This window comes from Procambarus clarkii, chromosome 19 (genome assembly GCF_040958095.1).
Source record: "Procambarus clarkii isolate CNS0578487 chromosome 19, FALCON_Pclarkii_2.0, whole genome shotgun sequence".
Lineage (NCBI taxonomy): Eukaryota > Metazoa > Arthropoda > Malacostraca > Decapoda > Cambaridae > Procambarus > Procambarus clarkii.
Genome location: NC_091168.1, coordinates 44676136 through 44701407, shown reverse-complemented (window position 1 = coordinate 44701407; position 25272 = coordinate 44676136).

Below are 25272 nucleotides of genomic sequence, written 5' to 3'. Positions count from 1 at the left end.
ACACTTCATCCGGCCCTGGGGATTTGTTTGGTTTGAGTTTTACTATTTGTTTAAGAACATCCTCCCTGGTAACTGCTAAACTCGTCAACCTGTCCTCGTCCCCACCCACATAGACTTGTTCGGCTGAAGGCATATTGTTAAGTTCCTCTTTAGTAAATACAGATACAAAATATTTATTAAAAATACTACTCATCTCATCATCACTATCTGTTATTTGACCTGTCTCAGTTTTTAATGGACCTATCCTTTCCCTAGTCTTGGTACGATATAACTGAAAAAACCCTTTAGGATTTGTCTTTGCTTGCCCTGCTATGCGAGCTTCATAGTTTCTTTTTGCTTTCTTTATCTCTTTTTTAACATTTCTAACCAGTTGTACGAATTCCTGTTCTAAAGTGACCTCCCCATTTTTAATCCTTTTGTACCAAGCTCTCTTTTTACCTATAAGGTTCTTCAAATTCTTTGTTATCCACTTTGGGTCATTAGTATTCGATCTATTCAATTTGTATGGTATACTACGTTCCTGTGCTTTGTTTAGAATATTCTTAAATAAGTTATATATTGAATCTACATCGAAATCCCCATTTAAGTCACCTATCGCTGGGTTCATGTCTCGCTCCAAGACCGGCCCACACCCCATACCCAAGACTTTCCAATCAATTTGACCCAAAAATTTCTTAGGCTATTAAAATCAGCTTTTCGAAAATCTGGCACTTTAACAGAATTTTCTCCTACTGGTCTATTCCATTCTATGCTAAATCTGATTTCTTTGTGAACACTGCTCCCTAGCTCACTCCCTATTTCGATGTCATTAATTTGCGTTTCCCTGTTAGTTAACACTAAATCTAAAATATTATTTTCCCGTGTTGGTTCCTTAATGTGTTGCGTAAGAAAGCAATCGTCAATTAATTCAAGAAAATCTTCTGCTTCACTATTCCCTGTTTTGTTCAACCAGTTTATTCCGCTAAAATTAAAGTCACCCATGACATAAATACTGTTAGATCTAGATGCTCTAGATATTTCATCCCATAGATGCTTTGCTTCCATTCTGTCTAAATTTGGTGGCCTATATATTACTCCTATTATAATATTATTAGCTTTTTCGTTTAATTCAATCCAAATAGTTTCTGTGTGTGGCTCTGTTTTGATTCCCTCTTTGAGACTACATTTCAAATTGTCCCTAACATATATGGCTACTCCACCTCCTCGTCTAATATATCTATCTGTGTGAAATAGTTTAAATCCATTTATTTGATATTCAGCTAATAGTTCTCTATTTTCTACATTCATCCACGTTTCGGTAAGTGCAATAATATCTATTTTTTCTGTGCAGACAAGAGCATTTAATTCGTTAATTTTATTTCTTAGACTTCTACTGTTAGTGTAATATACCCTAAGTGAATTGTTATTTTGAGACCCTTCTCTTCCCCTGATCGTTTTGCCAATTCCTTTCTCCCACAAACACATACTTTTATTACCTCCTTCCTCCAAATCAATTCCCATACCTCTATCTACTAACAGTTTAAACCCAAACAAACACCTCTAACCACTTCTTCTAACGAGTTCGCAACAGCAACAACCCCAGCTCTCGATAGATGCACCCCATCACGAGCATACATTTCATTTTTTCCATAGAAATGTTCCCAGTTGTCTATGAAAGATATTGCATTTGATTTGCAATATCTTTCCAGCCGGCAATTGACACCAAGTGCCCTCGATATCCATTCATTTCCCACTCCCTTTCTTGGAAGAATGCCACATATGATCGGGATTCCTCCCTTGCTCTTAACTAATTCTATGGCTGTTTTATACCTCTGAATCAGTTCCTCACTCCTAACTCGACCAACATCATTTCCTCCCACGCTAATGCAAATAATGGGATTGTTCCCATTACCAGCCATAATATCATTCATAAGAAGAACATAAGAACATAAGAACAAAGGCAACTGCAGAAGGCCTGTTGGCCCATACGAGGCAGCTCCTATTCTATAACCACCCAATCCCACTCATATACTTGTCCAACCCGTGCTTGAAACAATCGAGGGACCCCACCTCCACAATGTTACGCGGCAATTGGTTCCACAAATCAACAACCCTGTTACTGAACCAGTATTTACCCAAGTCTTTCCTAAATCTAAACTTATCCAATTTATATCCATTGTTTCGTGTTCTGTCCTGTGTTGATACTTTTAATACCCTATTAATATCCCCCCGGTTATGTCCATTCATCCACTTGTAAACCTCTATCATGTCACCCCTAACTCTTCGCCTTTCCAGTGAATGCAACTTAGGCTTTGTTAATCTTTCTTCATATGAAAGATTTCTAATTTGGGGAATTAACTTAGTCATCCTACGCTGGACACGTTCAAGTGAATTTATATCCATTCTATAATATGGCGACCAAAACTGAACTGCATAATCTAAATGGGGCCTAACTAGAGCAAGATATAGCTTGAGAACCACACCAGGTGTCTTGTTACTAACGCTGCGATTAATAAATCCAAGTGTCCGATTTGCCTTATTACGAACATTTATGCATTGATCCTTTTGTTTTAAATTCTTACTAATCATAACTCCCAGATCCCTTTCGCAATCCGACTTCGCAATCACAACACCATCTAGCTCGTATCTTGTAACTCTATCATCATTACCTAACCTCAGAACTTTACATTTATCAGCATTAAACTGCATCTGCCAATCCTTTGACCATTTCAAAACCCTATCTAGATCAACTTGAAGTGATAGTGAGTCCTCCTCCGAATTAATTTCCCTACCGATTTTCGTATCATCGTCAAATTTGCAAATGTTGCTACTCAAACCTGAATCTAAATCATTTATATATATTATAAACAACAGAGGTCCCAGGACAGAGCCTTGAGGCACTCCACTTACAACATTTTCCCACTCTGACTTTATTCCATTTATACTAACTCTCTGTTTCCTTTGGTATAGCCATGCCCTAATCCAGCTTAATATAGCACCCCCAATACCATGAGACTCTATCTTTTTAATCAGTCTTTCATGTGGCACTGTATCAAAAGCTTTGCTAAAGTCAAGGTATACAACATCGCAATCCTTACCACTATCAACTGCCTCAACAATGCTAGAATAAAAAGATAAAAATTTGTTAAACATGAACGGCCATTTATAAAACCATGTTGCGACTCAATTATTAATTTATGTTTTTCAAGATGAAGACGAATTTTATTTGCTATTATAGATTCGAGTAACTTTCCCACAATAGACGTTAGGCTAATTGGTCGATAGTTAGACGCAAGTGATCTATCTCCTTTCTTAAAAACTGGTATCACATTAGCAACTTTCCAAAACTCTGGCACTCTGCCTGACTCTATTGATTTATTAAATATGGTTGACAGTGGGTCACAAAGCTCCTCTTTGCATTCTTTAAGCACCCTAGCAAACACTTCATCCGGCCCTGGGGATTTGTTTGGTTTGAGTTTTACTATTTGTTTAAGAACATCCTCCCTGGTAACTGCTAAACTCGTCAACCTGTCCTCGTCCCCACCCACATAGACTTGTTCGGCTGAAGGCATATTGTTAAGTTCCTCTTTAGTAAATACAGATACAAAATATTTATTAAAAACTACTCATCTCTTCATCACTATCTGTTATTTGACCTGTCACAGTTTTTAATGGACCTATCCTTTCCCTAGTCTTAGTACGATATAACTGAAAAAACCCTTTAGGATTTGTCTTTGCTTGCCCTGCTATGCGAACTTCATAGTTTCTTTTTGCTTTCCTTATCTCTTTTTTAACATTTCTAACCAGTTGTACGAATTCCTGTTCTAAAGTGACCTCCCCATTTTTAATCCTTTTGTACCAAGCTCTCTTTTTACCTATAAGGTTCTTCAAATTCTTTGTTATCCACTTTGGGTCATTAGTATACGATCTATTCAATTTGTATGGTATACTACGTTCCTGTGCTTTGTTTAGAATATTCCTAAATAAGTTATATATTGAATCCACATCGAAATCCCCATTTAAGTCACCTATCGCTGGGTTCATGTCTCGCTCCAAGACCGGCCCACACCCCATACCCAAGCCTTTCCAATCAATTTGACCCAAAAAATTTCTTAGGCTATTAAAATCAGCTTTTCGAAAATCTGGCACTTTAACAGAATTTTCTCCTACTGGTCTATTCCATTCTATGCTAAATCTGATTTCTTTGTGATCACTGCTCCCTAGCTCACTCCCTATTTCGATGTCATTAATTTGCGTTTCCCTGTTAGTTAACACTAAATCTAAAATATTATTTTCCCGTGTTGGTTCCTTAATGTGTTGCGTAAGAAAGCAATCGTCAATTAATTCTAGAAAATCTTCTGCTTCACTATTCCCTGTTTTGTTCAACCAGTTTATTCCGCTAAAATTAAAGTCACCCATGACATAAATACTGTTAGATCTAGATGCTCTAGATATTTCATCCCATAGATGCTTTGCTTCCATTCTGTCTAAATTTGGTGGCCTATATATTACTCCTATTATAATATTATTAGCTTTTTCGTTTAATTCAATCCAAATAGTTTCTGTGTGTGGCTCTGTTTTGATTCCCTCTTTGAGACTACATTTCAAATTGTCCCTAACATATATGGCTACTCCACCTCCTCGTCTAATATATCTATCTGTGTGAAATAGTTTAAATCCATATATTTGATATTCAGCTAATAGTTCTCTATTTTCTACATTCATCCACGTTTCGGTAAGTGCAATAATATCTATTTTTTCTGTGCAGACAAGAGCATTTAATTCGTTAATTTTATTTCTTAGACTTCTACTGTTAGTGTAATATACCCTAAGTGAATTGTTATTTTGCGGACCTTCTCTTTCCCTGATCGTTTTGCCAATTCCTTTCTCCCACAAACACATACTTTTATTACCTCCTTCCTCCAAATCAATTCCCATACCTCTATCTACTAACAGTTTAAACCCAAACAAACACCTCTAACCACTTCTTCTAGCGAGTTCGCAACAGCAACAACCCCAGCTCTCGATAGATGCACCCCATCACGAGCATACATTTCATTTCTTCCATAGAAGTGTTCCCAGTTGTCTATGAAAGATATTGCATTTGATTTGCAATATCTTTCCAGCCGGCAATTGACACCAAGTGCCCTCGATATCCATTCATTTCCCACTCTCTTTCTTGGAAGAATGCCACATATGATCGGGATTCCTCCCTTGCTCCTAACTAACTCTATGGCTGTTTTATACCTCTGAATCAGTTCCTCACTCCTGACTCGACCAACATCATTTCCTCCCACGCTAATGCAAATAATGGGATTGTTCCCATTACCAGCCATAATATCATTCATGTTGTTTATAATATCACCAATGCCAGCTCCGGGATAGCAAACCCTTAACCTGTTCCCCCTATCTCTAGCACAAAACGTTCTATCCAAATACCTTATCTGGGAATCTCCCACAACTAATGTTTGCTTAGGTACTTCCTTTACTTTCTGAGGGGCCTGCGCTTCCTTTCTCTTCGTTGCTTTCCCTTTTGCGCGATCCACAGTCTCTCCACAGCACTCGTCCTCCAAAACGTCAAATGAATTTGAAGTTGCTATGGCGTTTGAAGGCGGCTTTATCAAAGTCTTCTTAAGGCCCCTGTCTTTCACAACTCTCCAAGACGAGGTTCCTTTACTACTGGTCTCCTCCTTCGTTACTTCTCGTTGTCCTTTCAGCTGACGCACCTCCTCCCGCAGAAAGTCCAACTCTGTCCTCAGGGGTCCCACTAGAGTCACCAGGTCCTTAACTACAACTTCCATATTGCAATGATAATATAACATGCAATGATAATATAACATACAATGATAATATAACAAAGGTATAATATAACATGAAAGGTATTATGACGGGAAATGGGAACAAACCCATTATTGAACCCACGCATGAAACTATCGAGGGACCCCACTTCCACCACGTTACACAACAATTGGTTCCACAAATCAACAACCCTGTTACTGAACCAGTAATTACCCAAGTCTTTCCTAAATCTAAACTTACCCAATTTATACCCATTGTTTCGTGTTCTGGCTTGTGTTGATATTTTTAATACCCTATTAATATCCCCTTTGTTATGTCCATTCATTAGTTGCTAAATTAGAAAAAAGTTCCTTTTAGAGTAGATCAATCTAAAACAACAATAACAACTTGCAATGAAGAAAATCGATAATAAGAAGATAATAACAAAGGTAACGGCAGAAGGCCTATTGGCCCATACTATACAGCTCCTATTTATAACCACCCAATCCCATTCATATACATGTCCAACCCACGCTTGAAAAAATCGAGGGACTCCATCTCCACCACGTTATGCGGTAATTGAGTCCACAAATCAACAACCCTGTTACCGAATCAGTATTTACTCAAGTCTTTCCTAAATCTAAACATATCTAATTTATACCCATTGTTTCGTATTCTGTCTTGTGTTGATACTTTTAATACCCTATTATTATCCCCCTTGTTATGTTCATTTATCCACTTGTAAACCTCTATCATGTCACCCCTAACTCTTTGCCTTTCCAGTGAATGCAACTTAAGCTTTGTTTTTCTAAATCTTTCTTCATATGAAAGATTTCTTATTTTGTGAATTAACTGGGTCATCCTACACTGGAAACGTTCAAGTGAATTTATGTAAATTCTATAGTATAGCGACCAAAACTGAACTGCATAATCTAAATAGGGCCTAACCAGAGCTAGATATAGCTGAAGAACCACACCAGGTGTCTTATTACTAACGCTTCGATAAATAAATCCCAGTATCCTATTTGCCTTATTACGAACATTCATGCATTGATCCTTTTGTTTTAAATTCTTACTAATCATAACTCCCAGATCCCTTTCGCAATCCGACTTCGCAATCTCAATACATAAGAACATAAGAACAAAGGCAACTGCAGAAGGCCTATTGGCCCATACGGAGCAGCTCCTATTTATAACCACCCAATCCCACTCATATACTTGTCCAACCCGCGCTTGAAACAATCGAGGGACCCCACCTCCACCACGTTACGCGGTAATTGGTTCCACAAATCAACAACCCTGTTACTGAACCAGTATTTACCCAAGTCTGTCCTAAATCTAAACTTATCCAATTTATACCAATTGTTTCGTGTTCTGTCTTGTGTTGATACTTTTAATACCCTATTAATATCCCCTTTGTTATGTCCATTCACCCACTTGTAAACCTCTATCATGTCACCTCTAACTCTTCGCCTGCAGTGAATGCAACTTAAGCTTTGTTAATAAGAACATAAGAACATAAGAACAAAGGTAACTGCAGAAGGCCTATTGGCCCATACGAGGCAGCTCCTATTCTATAACCACCCAATCCCACTCATATACTTGTCCAACCCGTGCTTGAAACAATCGAGGGACCCCACCTCCACAATGTTACGCGGCAATTGGTTCCACAAATCAACAACCCTGTTACTGAACCAGTATTTACCCAAGTCTTTCCTAAATCTAAACTTATCCAATTTATATCCATTGTTTCGTGTTCTGTCCTGTGTTGATACTTTTAATACCCTATTAATATCCCCCCGGTTATGTCCGTTCATCCACTTGTAAACCTCTATCATGTCACCCCTAACTCTTCGCCTTTCCAGTGAATGCAACTTAAGCTTTGTTAATCTTTCTTCATATGAAAGATTTCTAATTTGGGGAATTAACTTAGTCATCCTACGCTGGACACGTTCAAGTGAATTTATATCCATTCTATAATATGGCGACCAAAACTGAACTGCATAATCTAAATGGGGCCTAACTAGAGCAAAATATAGCTTGAGAACCACACCAGGTGTCTTGTTACTAACGCTGCGATTAATAAATCCAAGTGTCCGATTTGCCTTATTACGAACATTTATGCATTGATCCTTTTGTTTTAAATTCTTACTAATCATAACTCCCAGATCCCTTTCGCAATCCGACTTCGCAATCACAACACCATCTAGCTCGTATCTTGTAACTCTATCATCATTACCTAACCTCAGAACTTTACATTTATCAGCATTAAACTGCATCTGCCAATCCTTTGACCATTTCAAAACCCTATCTAGATCAACTTGAAGTGATAGTGAGTCCTCCTCCGAATTAATTTCCCTACCGATTTTCGTATCATCGGCAAATTTGCAAATGTTGCTACTCAAACCTGAATCTAAATCATTTATATATATTATAAACAACAGAGGTCCCAGGACAGAGCCTTGAGGCACTCCACTTACAACATTTTCCCACTCTGACTTGATTCCATTTATACTAACTCTCTGTTTCCTTTGGTATAGCCATGCCCTAATCCAGCTTAATATAGCACCCCCAATACCATGAGACTCTATTTTTTTAATCAGTCTTTCATGTGGCACTGTATCAAAAGCTTTGCTAAAGTCAAGGTATACAACATCGCAATCCTTACCACTATCAACTGCCTCAACAATGCTAGAATAAAAAGATAACAAATTTGTTAAACATGAACGGCCATTTATAAAACCATGTTGCGACTCAATTATTAATTTATGTTTTTCAAGATGAAGACGAATTTTATTTGCTATTATAGATTCGAGTAACTTTCCCACAATAGACGTTAGGCTAATTGGTCGATAGTTAGACGCAAGTGATCTATCTCCTTTCTTAAAAACTGGTATCACATTAGCAACTTTCCAAAACTCTGGCACTCTGCCTGACTCTATTGATTTATTAAATATGGTTGACAGTGGGTCACAAAGCTCCTCTTTGCATTCTTTAAGCACCCTAGCAAACACTTCATCCGGCCCTGGGGATTTGTTTGGTTTGAGTTTTACTATTTGTTTAAGAACATCCTCCCTGGTAACTGCTAAACTCGTCAACCTGTCCTCGTCCCCACCCACATAGACTTGTTCGGCTGAAGGCATATTGTTAAGTTCCTCTTTAGTAAATACAGATACAAAATATTTATTAAAAATACTACTCATCTCTTCATCACTATCTGTTATTTGACCTGTCTCAGTTTTTAATGGACCTATCCTTTCCCTAGTCTTAGTACGATATAACTGAAAAAACCCTTTAGGATTTGTCTTTGCTTGCCCTGCTATGCGAACTTCATAGTTTCTTTTTGCTTTCCTTATCTCTTTTTTAACATTTCTAACCAGTTGTACGAATTCCTGTTCTAAAGTGACCTCCCCATTTTTAATCCTTTTGTACCAAGCTCTCTTTTTACCTATAAGGTTCTTCAAATTCTTTGTTATCCACTTTGGGTCATTAGTATACGATCTATTCAATTTGTATGGTATACTACGTTCCTGTGCTTTGTTTAGAATATTCTTAAATAAGTTATATATTGAATCCACATCGAAATCCCCATTTAAGTCACCTTTATTAAGGCCTGTCGGCCGTCTATCACTCCATCATAGGAGGACGTAATGTATGGGGGGTTTGATAGGGCTGGTAAGAGCCCGACTTTGGTTAGAAGACACATAAAATGCTTTTTTTCTCTGGGAAAAAAATATCGCTGGGTTCATGTCTCGCTCCAAGACCGGCCCACACCCCATACCCAAGCCTTTCCAATCAATTTGACCCAAAAAATTTCTTAGGCTATTAAAATCAGCTTTTCGAAAATCTGGCACTTTAACAGAATTTTCTCCTACTGGTCTATTCCATTCTATGCTAAATCTGATTTCTTTGTGATCACTGCTCCCTAGCTCACTCCCTATTTCGATGTCATTAATTTGCGTTTCCCTGTTAGTTAACACTAAATCTAAAATATTATTTTCCCGTGTTGGTTCCTTAATGTGTTGCGTAAGAAAGCAATCGTCAATTAATTCTAGAAAATCTTCTGCTTCACTATTCCCTGTTTTGTTCAACCAGTTTATTCCGCTAAAATTAAAGTCACCCATGACATAAATACTGTTAGATCCAGATGCTCTAGATATTTCATCCCATAGATGCTTTGCTTCCATTCTGTCTAAATTTGGTGGCCTATATATTACTCCTATTATAATATTATTAGCTTTTTCGTTTAATTCAATCCAAATAGTTTCTGTGTGTGGCTCTGTTTTGATTCCCTCTTTGAGACTACATTTCAAATTGTCCCTAACATATATGGCTACTCCACCTCCTCGTCTAATATATCTATCTGTGTGAAATAGTTTAAATCCATATATTTGGTATTCAGCTAATAGTTCTCTATTTTCTACATTCATCCACGTTTCGGTAAGTGCAATAATATCTATTTTTTCTGTGCAGACAAGAGCATTTAATTCGTTAATTTTATTTCTTAGACTTCTACTGTTAGTGTAATATACCCTAAGTGAATTGTTATTTTGCGGACCTTCTCTTTCCCTGATCGTTTTGCCAATTCCTTTCTCCCACAAACACATACTTTTATTACCTCCTTCCTCCAAATCAATTCCCATACCTCTATCTACTAACAGTTTAAACCCAAACAAACACCTCTAACCACTTCTTCTAGCGAGTTCGCAACAGCAACAACCCCACCTCTCGATAGATGCACCCCATCACGAGCATACATTTCATTTCTTCCATAGAAGTGTTCCCAGTTGTCTATGAAAGATATTGCATTTGATTTGCAATATCTTTCTTCATATGAAAGATTTCTAATTTAGGGAATTAACTTAGTCATCCTATACTGGACACGTTCAAGTGAATTTATATCCATTCTATAATATGGCGACCAAAACTGAACTGCATAATCTAAATGGGGCCTAACTAGAGCAAGATATAGCTTGAGAACCACACCAGGTGTCTTGTTACTAACGCTGCGATTAATAAATCCAAGTGTCCGATTTGCCTTATTACGAACATTTATGCATTGATCCTTTTGTTTTAAATTCTTTCTAATCATAACTCCCAGATCCCTTTCGCAATTCGACTTCGCAATCTCAACACCATCTAGCTCGTATCTTGTAACCCTATCATCATTACCTAACCTCATAACTTTACATTTATCAGCATTAAACTGCATCTGCCAATCCTTCGGCCATTTCAAAACCCTATCTAGATCAACTTGAAGTTATAGTGAGTCCTTCTCTGAATTAATTTCCCTACCGATTTTCGTATCATCGGCAAATTTGCAAATGTTGCTACTCAAACCTGAATCTAAATCATTTATATATATTATAAACAACAGAGGTCCCAGGACAGAGCCCTGAGGTACTCCACTAACAACATTATCCCACTCTGACTTAACCCCATTTATACTAACTCTCTGTTTCCTTTGGAATAACCATGACCTAATCCAAGTTAATATAGCACCCCCAATACCATGAGCTTCTATTTTTTTAATTAGTCTTTCATGTGGCACTGTATCAAAAGCTTTGCTAAAGTCAAGGTACACAACATCACAATCCTTACCACTATCAACTGCCTCAACTATGCTGCAATAAAAAGCTAGCAAATTTGTTAAACATGAACGGCCATTTGTAAAACCATGTTGTGACTCATTTATTAATTTATGTTTTTCAAGATGGAGACGAATTGTATTTGCAATTATTGATTCGTGTAACTTTCCCACAATAGACGTTAGGCTAATTGGCCGATAGTTTGACGCAAGTGATCTATCTCCTTTCTTAAAAATTGGTACCACATTAGCTACTTTCCATGACTCTGGCACTCTGCCTGACTTTTGATTTATTAAATATGGTAGACAGTGGCTCGGAAAGCTCCTCTTTGCATTCTTTAAGCACCCTGGCAAACACTTCATCCGGCCCTGGGGATTTGTTTGGTTTTAGTTTTTCTAATTGTTTAATTACATCCTCCCTGGTAACTGCTAAACTAGTCAACCTGTCCTCATCCCCACCCACATAGACTTGTTTGGCTGAGAATGGGTTGCAATATATGCCATTGAAATTATTACAAATGCCAACAGGTCGCACTGCAGCATCCTGTAGAATACACAAAGACACCAAATGTATACAGACCACAATTGTGAGACTCAATAACTGGCTTAGCTCCACACATGCAGAATTAGGTCTATGTGTAGAGATTCTGTGATTCAAAGTCAGCTCTTGGGCCTTAAAAACCCAACATGCAAAATAGACATTAGGAATGTTGTAACATCCATTATAAACAACATTATTAATGCAAAGAGCAAGAGTTTCAGTCTCATTTCTATGGATACCATCTCACATAGGTGTTGTCCAGCATGATGACACAGACAAGGCAGCTAAAACTGCATGTGATAAGCCTGAAATTGAGTTGGATATTGGCACTCCAATCTCTGCTGTAAAAGCCGCAATATTTCAGGAAATTAGGGAAAACAGAAGATCAGTTACTTACACCCAAAGGCCAGAAAGCACGAGTATAAAGAGCTATGCCATGTTTAAAACCGAGAATTATATGTACGGGCAGCATAAAACATCCACTAGACAGTGTGACATTGTAATTGCCAGAATTAGGCTGGGATATTCATATATATAGTAGGTGGCTGCAGGTAATGAATCCCCAAATGGTGAACATTCCAATTGTAAACAATGTGAACAAGAGCTTGGACATACTCTCCAACACTATATCTGTGATTATTGCCCTGTTATTAGTGATTTCAGACCAAATGGTATGAGGTAATTTACGATATGTAATTACTTTATGCACTCAAGAATATTGAAAGATATTCTTGTGCTGAACCTAGAGTGTGCTAGTGAAGGCAAATAGATCAGTCACCCTTATATTTCACGTTCTCTCCTGATTTCATGTATGACTAACCATCCTGTGAGACAGGGATATTAGATGAACTGAAAGCTAGTTTTTTAGCTTTTTTAGTTTTTTTGTAGCTACACTCTGTAATCTTTTATATAGAATAGGTCAGCAGCACACTGCTGTGTATACCTAAGCTTGTTTATAAATAATAATAATATTTTTAATTTACAAGTAGGTACAATGGGTTTGTGAGATTACATATGATTGCTATTTTTCCTTTTTTTGTAAAGCCACTAACATGCATAGCGAATAATTTATTTTAAAGTATAATAAGAGATCATATATGAGTACCTTATGTTCTAATGTTATAAAGTATGATGTTATTCCAAAATGTATTGCTTTGCCTAAGAGACAATTCACACCACCATGGGAGGAGTGTAACGTAGATGTAGTAATTATTCCCAGGCAAAAGAAAAAAGTATGTACGAGATAGAGAGCTGAGATATGATTGTATAATTAGAAAATGACGTACAGAAAACACTCTACATGTATACTGTGATGGAACAGTAGCTAGGGATGGAAAGGCAGGATGAGGAGTCACTGACATCGGCACTGTAGATACTGTTATTGGACGCCGCTTAATTGACAATGTCTATTCAACGCAGGCTGAACTCCAAGCTGTATTAGCAGGATTACAGGAAACAGTCAAATGTGGTAAAAATGTCTTTTTTTATTTGTTTATATACACAAGAATTTTAACATGCTTGTAAAGCCACTAGCACGCATAGCGTTTCGGGCAGGTTCTCAATCTTATTTTTTCCCTGGAATACGACCCGCCAAATCATTTAACAACCTGGTACCCATTCCCTGGTACCGACTGGATGAACAAAGGCTACATTTAAGGATTGATGCCTAGTCAATCCTCCCTGGCCGGGATATGAACCATGGCCAAATCGCTCGCGAAGCGCCGGGAGAGTGTCTTACCACTGTGCCATGGAGACTGTTGTGGCTTGCATCCTGAGGTCTGTATATTTGGTCGAGGGGAAAAAAATAAAAACAAAAAAGTCTCCTCATTAATATTTCACATTTTCCTTGAGAGACAACTTATTCCTCGATATTGAACTATTATAAACATAACCCCGTACCCAGGAGTTAGGCAACTGTTGTGGGTCGCATTCTGGGGAAAGGGCAGTAGGCGGCCTAATGGTACAGGATAAGCCTTGTAGAGAGTAAACCTCCACTCTCTCATTATCTTAATGGCATAACTAATTAACACTAATTACAGAAGCTATAATCTTTTCAATAATTACAGGTAACAGTTCTTCCACCCTTCTATCTTATTGGAGGAAGCTGAGGTGTAGTCACCAAATATAAGCCAGCGATATGAGAATAGCCAAACTTTTTGTTCCGAGTAGCTGAATCTAAAACAACAAGAATAGCCAACAGTACAATTTCCACAGTGATTCAGTGAGCTACAGTACAGACACTTAGGACTTATCACATTGATGATCCCAGAGAGTTTCGACGATACCCAGCCACGACGGACTTCAACATGGGTTCTCACTGGACCTCTACCGCTGTTGCAGCTTACTGTGGACCGCAGCCACCTGTCATGGAACGCTGCCGACACCCTCACCTCAGCTATGATTTTCATAGCGATCATCTCTGTATTTTTATCTGCAACAGCTTGCTACACCACGATCGTTACTCACTCATCTGACAGCTTCATCAGTAACTACATCATGTAGGCCTGGCCTGCAGACTCTCCGTCGCTGCCACTGCTTGTCCTTCAGGGACTCCCACGACAGCTGCTCTTTCATCAGATTCATCTACACGTTCACTGCATTCTGGTATGATGCCGACTCAAGCACTTTTCTTGCGCAGTACAGGACCAACAGCTTGCGTTTCCGACTCTTGATCGTTGCTTCCAGGACAATTTAGCTCTAACAGTGATTCCCTACGTGAACACATTACCTCCTATGGTCATGGTGCCCGAGCCCATCCGCCCCGGATCTAAATGCTCCACCAGCGACCCAAGGACGCAACAATCATGCACATTCTTCTCTCCGAGCTTGTCCACACACTGCCTGCATCTTTTGGTACCGGACAACATGTTCCACAGCGACCCAGGGAACAGTAGCCTCGTATTTTTTGTTGTATTGCTTTTCTTCCATTCCCTGGCAGGGGGAGTCCTGTAGCGAGTAAACCTTATACTCGCTCCATTATCTCATCATCCTAATGGCATAACTAATTAGCACTAACTACACAAGCTATAATCCTATCCCTATTTACAGGTAACAGTTCAACCATTCTCCTATCTTATTGGAGGGAGTTGAGGTGTAGTTACCGAATATAAGCAAGCGATATGTGAATAGCGGACCACCATTTGGTCACCACTTGGTCGGGGAGACATCTCCCGTCACGCAGGGTGCAGTTGCGCCTCCACAGATCTCCAGTATCATCTTTTGATACTGGTAATGGCTCGAAAGGGCCACCACATACGGGTTATTCATGCCCGTGCCACCTCTTGGGTGGCTTAATTTCATCATTCATCAATCGAATAGCGGACGGTACAATTTCCAGTCAAGAATGTAGCACTCTGCATATGCAGTTCTAATCGACCCCAAGTCACTACAGCTTCGGCACAGAACAGGCAGCAGACTAGGACCACATCCAGCTACAACGCTCTCCCACATAGAGCTCCACGACTCCGACCACACTCCGCTCTCTGCTCTGCTCCAAGCTCCGTCTCAACGTCTACGACACTGCTGTATGCAAGACTACCAAATAAATATGAAAACCCACTAACACCGTGTATCTAATCTACCCAACAACGTAACATAATCGTACGTTACAAACTCAGTGGTACCGATTTCCACTTTCTATTTACGTTGTACGTCGGTATATATATACTATGGTCCTCATCCTTACTATAAGTACTTCTAAAACAGGAGGATGGGCTAAGATAATGAAATGGGTTTGTTAATTCTACTTGGTCCACTAATTACAATTAATACTTCTTCTCAAGTGTACACGTTAAGCTTCTTAAGATTTTTTTTTTAAGTGGTACTCGTTATGAAGTGGTGAGACAATCGCCTGGCTTTTCGTGATATATTTATTTAGTATAGTCTTGATTACAGCAGTCTGTTTGTTGTTGTTGTGGCTTGCATCCTGAGGAAGGTTGGTGTATCTGGTCTAGGAGGATCTTTATTTATATATCTTTTTATTGACATATACAATAGTTTTTACATTGTTGTACAGCCATTACACGCATAGCGGTACAGGCAAGTCCTTAATATTAATTTTCAGACATACACATACCCAGGCAGCAGCCCATAGCAGCTGTCTAACTCTCAATTACATGTATACTGCTAGGTGAACAGATACATCAGGGTGAAAGAAACTGCCTATTTTTTCCGCCTCCGCCGGGGATCGAACCCGGACCCTTAAGACTACAAACTCCGAGCGCTGTCTACTTACCCATCAGGCCCCCCTGAGGGCATCTCTATAAACCTAAAAGTCTTCCTGTCCCCGGCTGCAGGAATCGTTCAGGATATTTAAAAAAAAAGATGAACTTATAGCTAGTTGTTTAGTCTGAGTTGATTTGTTTTTGTATTGAGGCAGGTATTTGTTCCCATGATTCCATATATGACTAACCATTATGTGAGATGGGAATATTAGATGAACTTATAGCTAGTTTTTTTTATCTACACTGTGTCATCTTTCATACAGAATAGAGTAGCAGCACATTGTTATGTATACCTAAGCTTGTTAATACAACAACAAAATCTAAAAAAAGCATCCTAGTTAATATTTTTAATTTTCTTTAATAGATAAATTTATCGAGGTGAACTATTTTAAACTTACATCAAATGAGTAACGTTTCACAAAATTTCTATTATGACCTAAGATTTGTCAAAAAAAATACTCTTGCTAAGAAACAATTTTTGAGATTTAAATATTAAGAAAAAATAACATAGAATAATGATATTTTAAAAGTTAATTTATATCTTACATAGAAAACAAGATACAATTTTAAAAATATATTAAAAAATATTTATATAAAAATGACGTCATCGTCATTTAATCTTAAAACTAGATTAATTTTCTCTGTTTATTTTTGAGGCATTGAATGCCCTTGAATTTATTTCAATTATACCAGGTGGCAATGTGGGATAGACAGTATATGAACACAGATCACATGAGTGAGACTCAATAACTGGCTTAGCACCACACATGCAGAATTAGCTACTCTATAATTTGCCACTAACGCACTGAAGAACAGTGGTGGAGTAATTTTCTGTGATTCAAAGTCAGCTCTTCAGGCCCTTAATAAGAACCCAACATGCAAAAAGATACTAAGAATGTTGTAACATCCATTAAAACCACATTATTAATGCAAAGAGCAAGAGTTTCAGTCATTTGTATGGATACCATCTCACACAGGTGTTACCAACCTGGTCTCTTAAAAATACGTCGCTTTTCGCTCGTATGCGCACTATGGCCAAAAGTGAACGTAATTTGAAATGAAATCGACTCACAAAAGTGAGTACTGTCCCGTTTTCTGTTTGAGTCGTCCGGCTTATTCGGTAAGGTTAGAAGAAACTTTCAATTAACGTTTTTCATACGCGTTGAAACTTTATGAGAATTTCCTGCCCACCTAACCTACCAGAGGACCCTTAACTTACTGTTGTTGAAAAAAATCCCAAATTTATTTTCATTTTCAAATTACGGTCACTTTCAGCCATACGGGCAAACGGTCAAAAGCGATTTATTTTTAAGAGGACAGGTTGATGACACAGACAAGGCAGCAAAACTGCATGTGATAAGCCTGAAATTGAGTTGTATGGGCATTTTACGCTGCTGTAAAAGCCGCAATATTTCAGGAAATTAGGGAAGACAGGAGAGCAGTTACTGACACTCAAAGGCCATAAAGAGCTATGGCATGTTTAGAACCGATAATTTTATGTACAGGCAGAATAAAACATTCACTAGACATTGTGACATTGTAATTGTCTGAATTAGGCTGCGATATCGGTATCTATGGCAGGTGTTGCAGGTAAGGAATCCCCCAATGGTGAACATTCCCATTGTAAACATGTGAACAAGAGCTGGGACACACTCTCCAACACCATATCTGTGATTGCCCTGTTATCAGTGATATCAGACCAAATGGTATGAGGTACTTTGAGCTCTGAAATTACTTCATACACTCAGGAATAGTGGAAGATATTCTTGTGCTGTACCTAGATTTTGCTAGTGGAGGCCAATAGATCAGACTTGCATTTCATGTTCTCTCCTGATTTTTAGTCAGAGTTGATCATTATAACTTATTTTTGAGTCATTATATGCCCAAAAATTTATTTCAAATACTATAAGCATCCTGTTGAATATATAAAGACAACATATGCTCTCCCACATAGAGCTCTGCGACTCCGGCCACACTCTGCTCTCTGCTCTGCTCCAAGCTCCGTCTCAACGTCTACGACACTACTAGCGTATCCAAGACTAATAAATAAATATGAAAACCACGAACACCGTGTACTAACCTACTCATCCACGTATCATAATCGTACGTTACAAATCTTACATAGTAAGTACTTTACAATTTCAAAAATACCTTTAAAAATATTTATATAAAAATACATTTTTTGAGATATATACAAGAGTTGTTAGATTCTTGTGCAGCCAGTACGCGTAGCGTTTCGGGCAAGTTCTTAACTCTTTGTTCCCTGGAATACGATCCCCGCACCTAAGAATCGTTTTACAACCATGTACACATTTTACTGTTGAGTTAAACAAAGGCTACATTTAAGGATTTGCGCCCAGTAAATCCTCCACGGCTATGATACGAACCCAGGACAAAGTTGTCTCGGAACACTAGAACAATGTCTTACCACTACACCACGGAGATTGGAGACATTACAATTTTTATATCTAGCTTTAAATTATCTGCAAGCAAATTTTATTTTTTAGGCATTACATGTACTTGAATTTATTTCAAATGCTAACAGGTTGCAATGCACCATCCTGTAGAATATACAAAGACAACATATGTACACACACCACAATTGTGAGACTCAATAATTGGCTTAGCTCCACAGATGCAGAATTAGCTGCACTACAACTTGCCACTAACACGTGATGAAGTAATTATCAATTTTAAACACAATTGGGGACGCATTTTTCATCTACATCCTTCTGAACCAACTGCTCTTCCCAACACTGAAGTAGTTGAAGACTGTGTACACCAAAACAGACATGAAACTACACCTGTCGATCTCATCCACCTTGACAACCTCAACTCACGCACTGAACTACAGACTCCCCAGACTCCAGCTGATGTCAAGACAGCTGTCATGGTCACTCGTCAGAGCCCCTGGTGCGTCTGGCATTGGACATACCCTCCTTCGACAACTTCCTGTTTCTATCATTGCTTCTATCACTAACTTATTCAACGCCTCTCTTGCCTCTGGATATTTTCTCTCACCTTCAATCTGCCACTGCTGTTCTTATTCCAAAACCTGGGAAACTTCACACTGACCCAAAAACTATAGATCCATCAGCCTCTAGACATTGGCAAAGTCTTTGAAAGGATGGTCAACATGAGACTCAGAACGCACCTAGAAGACAATGACTTACTCACTAACAAACAGTTTGGATTCCGGCCTCACCGGTCCACACACGACGCCTTAAATATCATGACCAATTACATCAGCATCAATCAGCACCAAAGACTCAAGACTGCACTCATCACTAAGGACGTTGAGAAAGCCTTTGACACTCTTTGGCATGACGGCCTAAAATTCAAACTATGCAATAACTTTAATCATCCCCTTATCACCACCAAACTTCTTACTTCTTAGGACAATTAGAATCAAGTTCCTCCGACAACACTCTGACTACTTCAACTTACACGAAAGTGTTCCCCAAGGCTCTATTCTTGCCCCGACACTCTACATCCTATACATCAACATCATTCCTGAGCCTATTTATCACACTATTATCTGCTACGCTAATGATGTCTCAACACCATTGACACACTATCACGCAGAGCACAAGCAGAACTCGATACTGTAACGGAATGGAGTATGACTGGCGCATTAAAATCAACTCCAACAAATAAAAAATCACCTACTTTTCTGTGAAAGAACTATAAGCCCTATTCCTGTTCAACTCTATTCACTCTCTCCTAACCCTACTAACATCTCTGTATCTCCTTCCACCACAATTCTTGATCGACAACTACTCTTTCACACACATTACACAGAAACATACAACAGCTCTCCATGCCATGAACAAATTGTACAGACTAAAATTTGCAAAACCTGATACTAAATGCACCTTTATAAAGCACTCATTAGACCTCTCCTAAACATATGCTCCAATAGCTCTTTCCTTAGCCGCACCCACTAATAAACTAAAACTTCAGAGAATACAGAACAGAGCACTTAGATGGTACTCAACACTCGATGGGATGATTTCAATACCAGCGAAAGTCTTCATGATAGTACCAACATTCCTGCCATCCAATGTCTACTGGAAAACTTTTATTAGACAAACACCTTGACAGACTACTCTCTTATCACGAACAACACATTGACTCTCTCTTACACACTCTTAGACAACTACGGAACACCCACGACCTCTTCTCTACCATCTGGGTAGAGAAGAGGTAGTAATAAATTACTACCAGCCTCCGCCGGGGATCGAACCAGACCCTTAGAATTATGAAAACCCGAGTACTGTTCACTCAGCCGTCAAGCCCCCCTTGACGGGCCTATCTATAAATTTAAAGGTCTCCTGCCTCCGGCTATGCGAATCGCTTAGGATATATGAAAATATATGTACATATAGGTAGTTGTTTAGTCAGAGTTAATTTGTTTGTGTATTGAGGCAGATATTTGCTCCCCTCATTCCATATATGATTAACCATTCTATGAGATGGGAATATTAGATGAACGTATTGCTAGTTTTTTATCTACACTGTGTAATCTGTCATATAGAAGAGGGTAGCAGCACATTGGTGTGTATATTTTAGCTTGTTTATAAAAACAAACATATATAAAAAGATAGCTTCCCAGTTAATATTTCTCATTTTCTTTATTCGAAAAATAAACCAGTGGGACTATTTTAAACTTACATCAAATGAAAAATGTTTCACAAATGTTCTATTATATTCTAAGTTTTGATAAAAGCATACCCTTATTGAGAAACATTTTTTGCTTAATACATAAATGCTTATAAAACAAAAAAGAAAAATAATGATATTTTAAAAATTTACTTTAAATCTTACATAGAAAATTCGATACAATTTAAATTTAAAAAATACGTTACATATAATTATATAATTTTATGTACATTAGACGTCAGTCGATTTTTTGTTTATTAATCAATTTTATTTTTGTGGCAATATATGCCATTGTAATTATTACAAATGCCAACAGGTCGCACTGCAGCATCCTGTAGAATACACAAAGACACTATATGTACACAGACCACAATTGTGAGACTCAATAACTGGCTTAGCTCCACACATGCAGAATTAGGGTGCATGTGTGGAGATTCTGTGATTCAAAGTCAGCTCTTCGGCCTTAAAAAACCCAACATGCAAAATAGATATTAGGAATGTTGTAACATCCATTATAAACAAACATTATTAATGCAAAAAGCAAGAGTTTCAGAGTCTCATTTGTATGGATACCATCTCACACAGGTGTTGTCCAGCATGATGACACAGACAAGGCAGCTAAAACTGCATGTGATATGCCTGAAATTGAGTTGGATATGGGCACTCCAATATCTGCTGTAAAAGCCGCAATATTTTAGGAAATTAGAAATAATAAAAAAAAACTAGAAGATCAGACTAGAAAATAGTAATCAGTTACTAGACTAGAAAATAATAATAATAAAAAAAATTGTATGTACTAGCTCTATCTATAAATCCATCAACTTTTGTATCTCACCTTGTATGTATGTACTTTGCCTGAATAAATATTTGTATTTGTATTTTGTAATTACAGAACTCAAAGTACCTCATACTATTTGGTATGAAGTCACTTAAATAAGTTTTTACTTAAAAAGTTTACTTACTTAAGAAGTAAGTTTTTAGTCTTTAATGTTTGTCCTGCCCGAAACCCTTTGCGTAATAGTGGCTTTAGGCATTGTATGTACTAGCTCTTTCTATAAATATAAATTTTTGTAAAATTTCTTGTATGTATGTACCTTACCTGAATAAACATTTATTTATTTATTTATTTATTTACTTATAACAGGGCAATCACAGATATAGTGTTGGAGAGTATGTCCCAGCTCTTGTTCACATTGTTTACAATTGGAATGTTCACCATTGGGAGGGTTCATTACCTGCAGCCACCTGCCATAGATATCGGTATGCCAACCTAATTCTGGCAATTACAATGTCACACTGTCTAGTGGATGTTTTATGCTGCCCGTACATATAATTCTCGGTTCTAAACATGTCATCGCTCTTTATACTCATGCTTTCTGGCTTTTGAGTGTCAGTAACTGCTCTTCTGTCTTCCCTAATTGCCTGAAATATTACGGCTTTTACAGCAGAGATTGGAATGCCAATATCCAACTCAATTTCAGGCTTATCACATGCAGTTTAGCTGCCTTGTCTGCGTCATCATGCTGGACAACACCTATGTGAGATGGTATCCATACAAATGATACTCTGAAACTCTTGCTCTTTGCATTAATAATGTTGTTTATAATGGATGTTAGAACATTCCTAATATCTATTTTGCATATTGGGTTTGTAAGGGCCTAAAGAGCTGTCTTTGAATCACAGAAAATTACTCCACCACTGTTCTTCAGTCCGTTAGTGGCAAATTCTGCATGTGTGGTGCTAAGTCAGTTATTGAGTCTCACACTTGTGGTCTGTGTTCATATACTGTCTATGTATATCCTACAGTGCCACCTGATATCATTTGAAATAAATTGAAGGGCATTTAATGCCTCAAAAAATAAATTTAGAACTGACGAAAAAGTGAATGAATAAGATGAAATTGACGTTATTTTTATATAAATATTTATTAATATATTTCTAAAATTGTGACTTATTTTTTATATAAGATATTGATTTAGTTTTTAAAATTTTATTATGCTATGTTATTTTCTTTTCAACATTTAAATTAAAAAAAAAATGTTTCTTAGAACGGATATTTTTTCTAACAAATCTTAGATCATAATAGAAATTTTGTGAAACGTTACTTATTTGATGTAAGTTTAAAATAGGTCACCTTGATAAATTCATCTAATAAAGAAATTTCAAAATATTAACTAGGACGCTTTTTTTAGATTTTGTTGTATTCAAGCTTAGGTATACATAACAATGTGCTGCTACTCTATTCTGTATGAAAGATGACACAGTGTAGATACAAAAAACTAGCTATAAGTTCATCTAATATTCCCATCTCACATAATGGTTAGTCATATATGGAATCATGGGAACAAATACCTGCCTCAATACAAAAACAAATCAACAGACTAAACAACTAGTCTTATTGTTTATGGGAATGACCATATTCAACTCAATTTCAGGCTTATCACATGCAGTTTAGCTGCCTTGTCTGTGTCACCATGCTGGACAACACCTATGTGAGATGGTATCCCTACAAATGAGACTCTGAAACTCTTGCTCTTTGTATTAATAATGTTGTTTATAATGGATTGAAATTGCAATTGAAATTTAAATAAGTTTATTGAGGTAAAATACACACAAAGGAATGAGGTAGCTCAAGCTATTCTCACCCCGTTCAGTACATCGTGTTCATACATATATACAAACACATCACAAACAATAAACATATTGCCGAACATTCTGAGAGATGAACGTATACATTTCCTCTTTTACACAAGTAGTATGGTATCAGACGTACACACAAATACTTTTATGACTTAGGTATACTGTATAGACAATTTGCAAGAGACATGCAGATAATTCAATAAAAGATTACAGTCTTGGTGCAAAATTCTTATATCTCTCCTAATATCATCAACCTTTCCGTTGTGACACATCCAGGCTATTTGTTCAGGAACAGTCCTTATCACAGTGTTTCTATATACATTAATCAAGGGACAATCAAGAACATAATGGACAAGGGTGTAAGACCTTAACATACCACATAGCTTACACTTCGTGTCATTATCATGAACACCTGTCCCATATTCCCAGTAATATTTGTACCCAAGCCTGAGCCGCATGTGCACAGAGTCACTCCAAGCATTTCTCCTTTTACCACAAGTGAAATGGGTGTTTTGACTCACATAAATAATAATAATAATAATAATAAATAATTAAATAAATGTATATTCAGGTAAGGTACATACGAGAGATTTTGCAAAAAATGATCGATTTATAGATAGAGCAAGTACATACAATGCCTAAAGCCACTATTACGCAAAGCGTTTCGTTTCGGACTACAACATACATGTAGTGTTGCATGGTTTGTTGTTGTTGTGACAGATTCAGCTACTCGGAACAAGTTCCAAGTAGCACGGGCTATGGTGAGCCCGTAACTTACCTGGCACAGGAGCGAGGCAAGAAGCACGGGCTATGGTTAGCCATGTATGGTTTGTTCATTTGGTGCATCACGTTAGTGTGATCTCTGTGTGTAATGATGTAAGGGCGAAGAGGAAGAACGGCCTATTGACATAGCTCGGGTGCAGGGGGTTGTGTAAAATCCTGGTTTGTGCCTCGGAGAGGCTATGGGATCCAGTAAGTTCAGTAGAACATCGGCTTCAACCCTTTTACCCTGTCGTAGGTCAGTCGATTAAGGCAGTGTCTGGGATGCTCCCGGACGCAGGTTCGAATCCTCGTCATGGCCCTTGTGGATTTGTTCTTATGGTTTGACTTCTCTGATATATTATACCCCTCCTCTCCACTTCTGTCTGTGCCTGAATATTTCTGATTATGCTTCTTATTTGTCTCATTGTGAATTCACATTCAATGTCAACTTGTGGTTTTGATGTGGCACGTTTGGCCAAGTCATCCGCCACCTCGTTGAGCACTATTCCAACATGAGATGGAATCCACATGAATTTCACACTGTGACCTTTCAGCTGTATCTCAGTTATCCTTTTCTTACAATCCTCAACTATGGATATGAAGACTGGGTTTCAACTGTTTAAGAAATCAAGTGCTCCTCAGCTATCGACAAATACAAAAACATTTTTGTCGTCATGACGCACTTCCTCCAAACACGCCAGAATGGCCTGCAGTTCAGCTTGTGTGGATGATATATAATTACTAAGCCGGAGTTCTATTATCCTGTCCACAGTCCCAAACTCCGTATATTCCCTTATTAGGCCACCACACCCGGCCCTGCCATCCTCCGCCACCGACCCGTCACAATATACATGTAAACTGTTGCCTCTTGGTAACCGAGATATCATGCTTCCATACAAACACCGTAATTGTCCCGGTTCATGATGAATCTTTTTCACCTTGAGAGGTAAACAATTTCGAGGTCTATTTTCTGTACTTTCCAGGGAGCAGACCTATAACACTGGTAGGAGTTGTTGTTGTTGTTTAAGATTCGCTTCTCAGAACAATAAGTTCCAGTAGCACGGGCTATGGTGAGCCCGTAAGTGGAGGCTCTTTGGAGC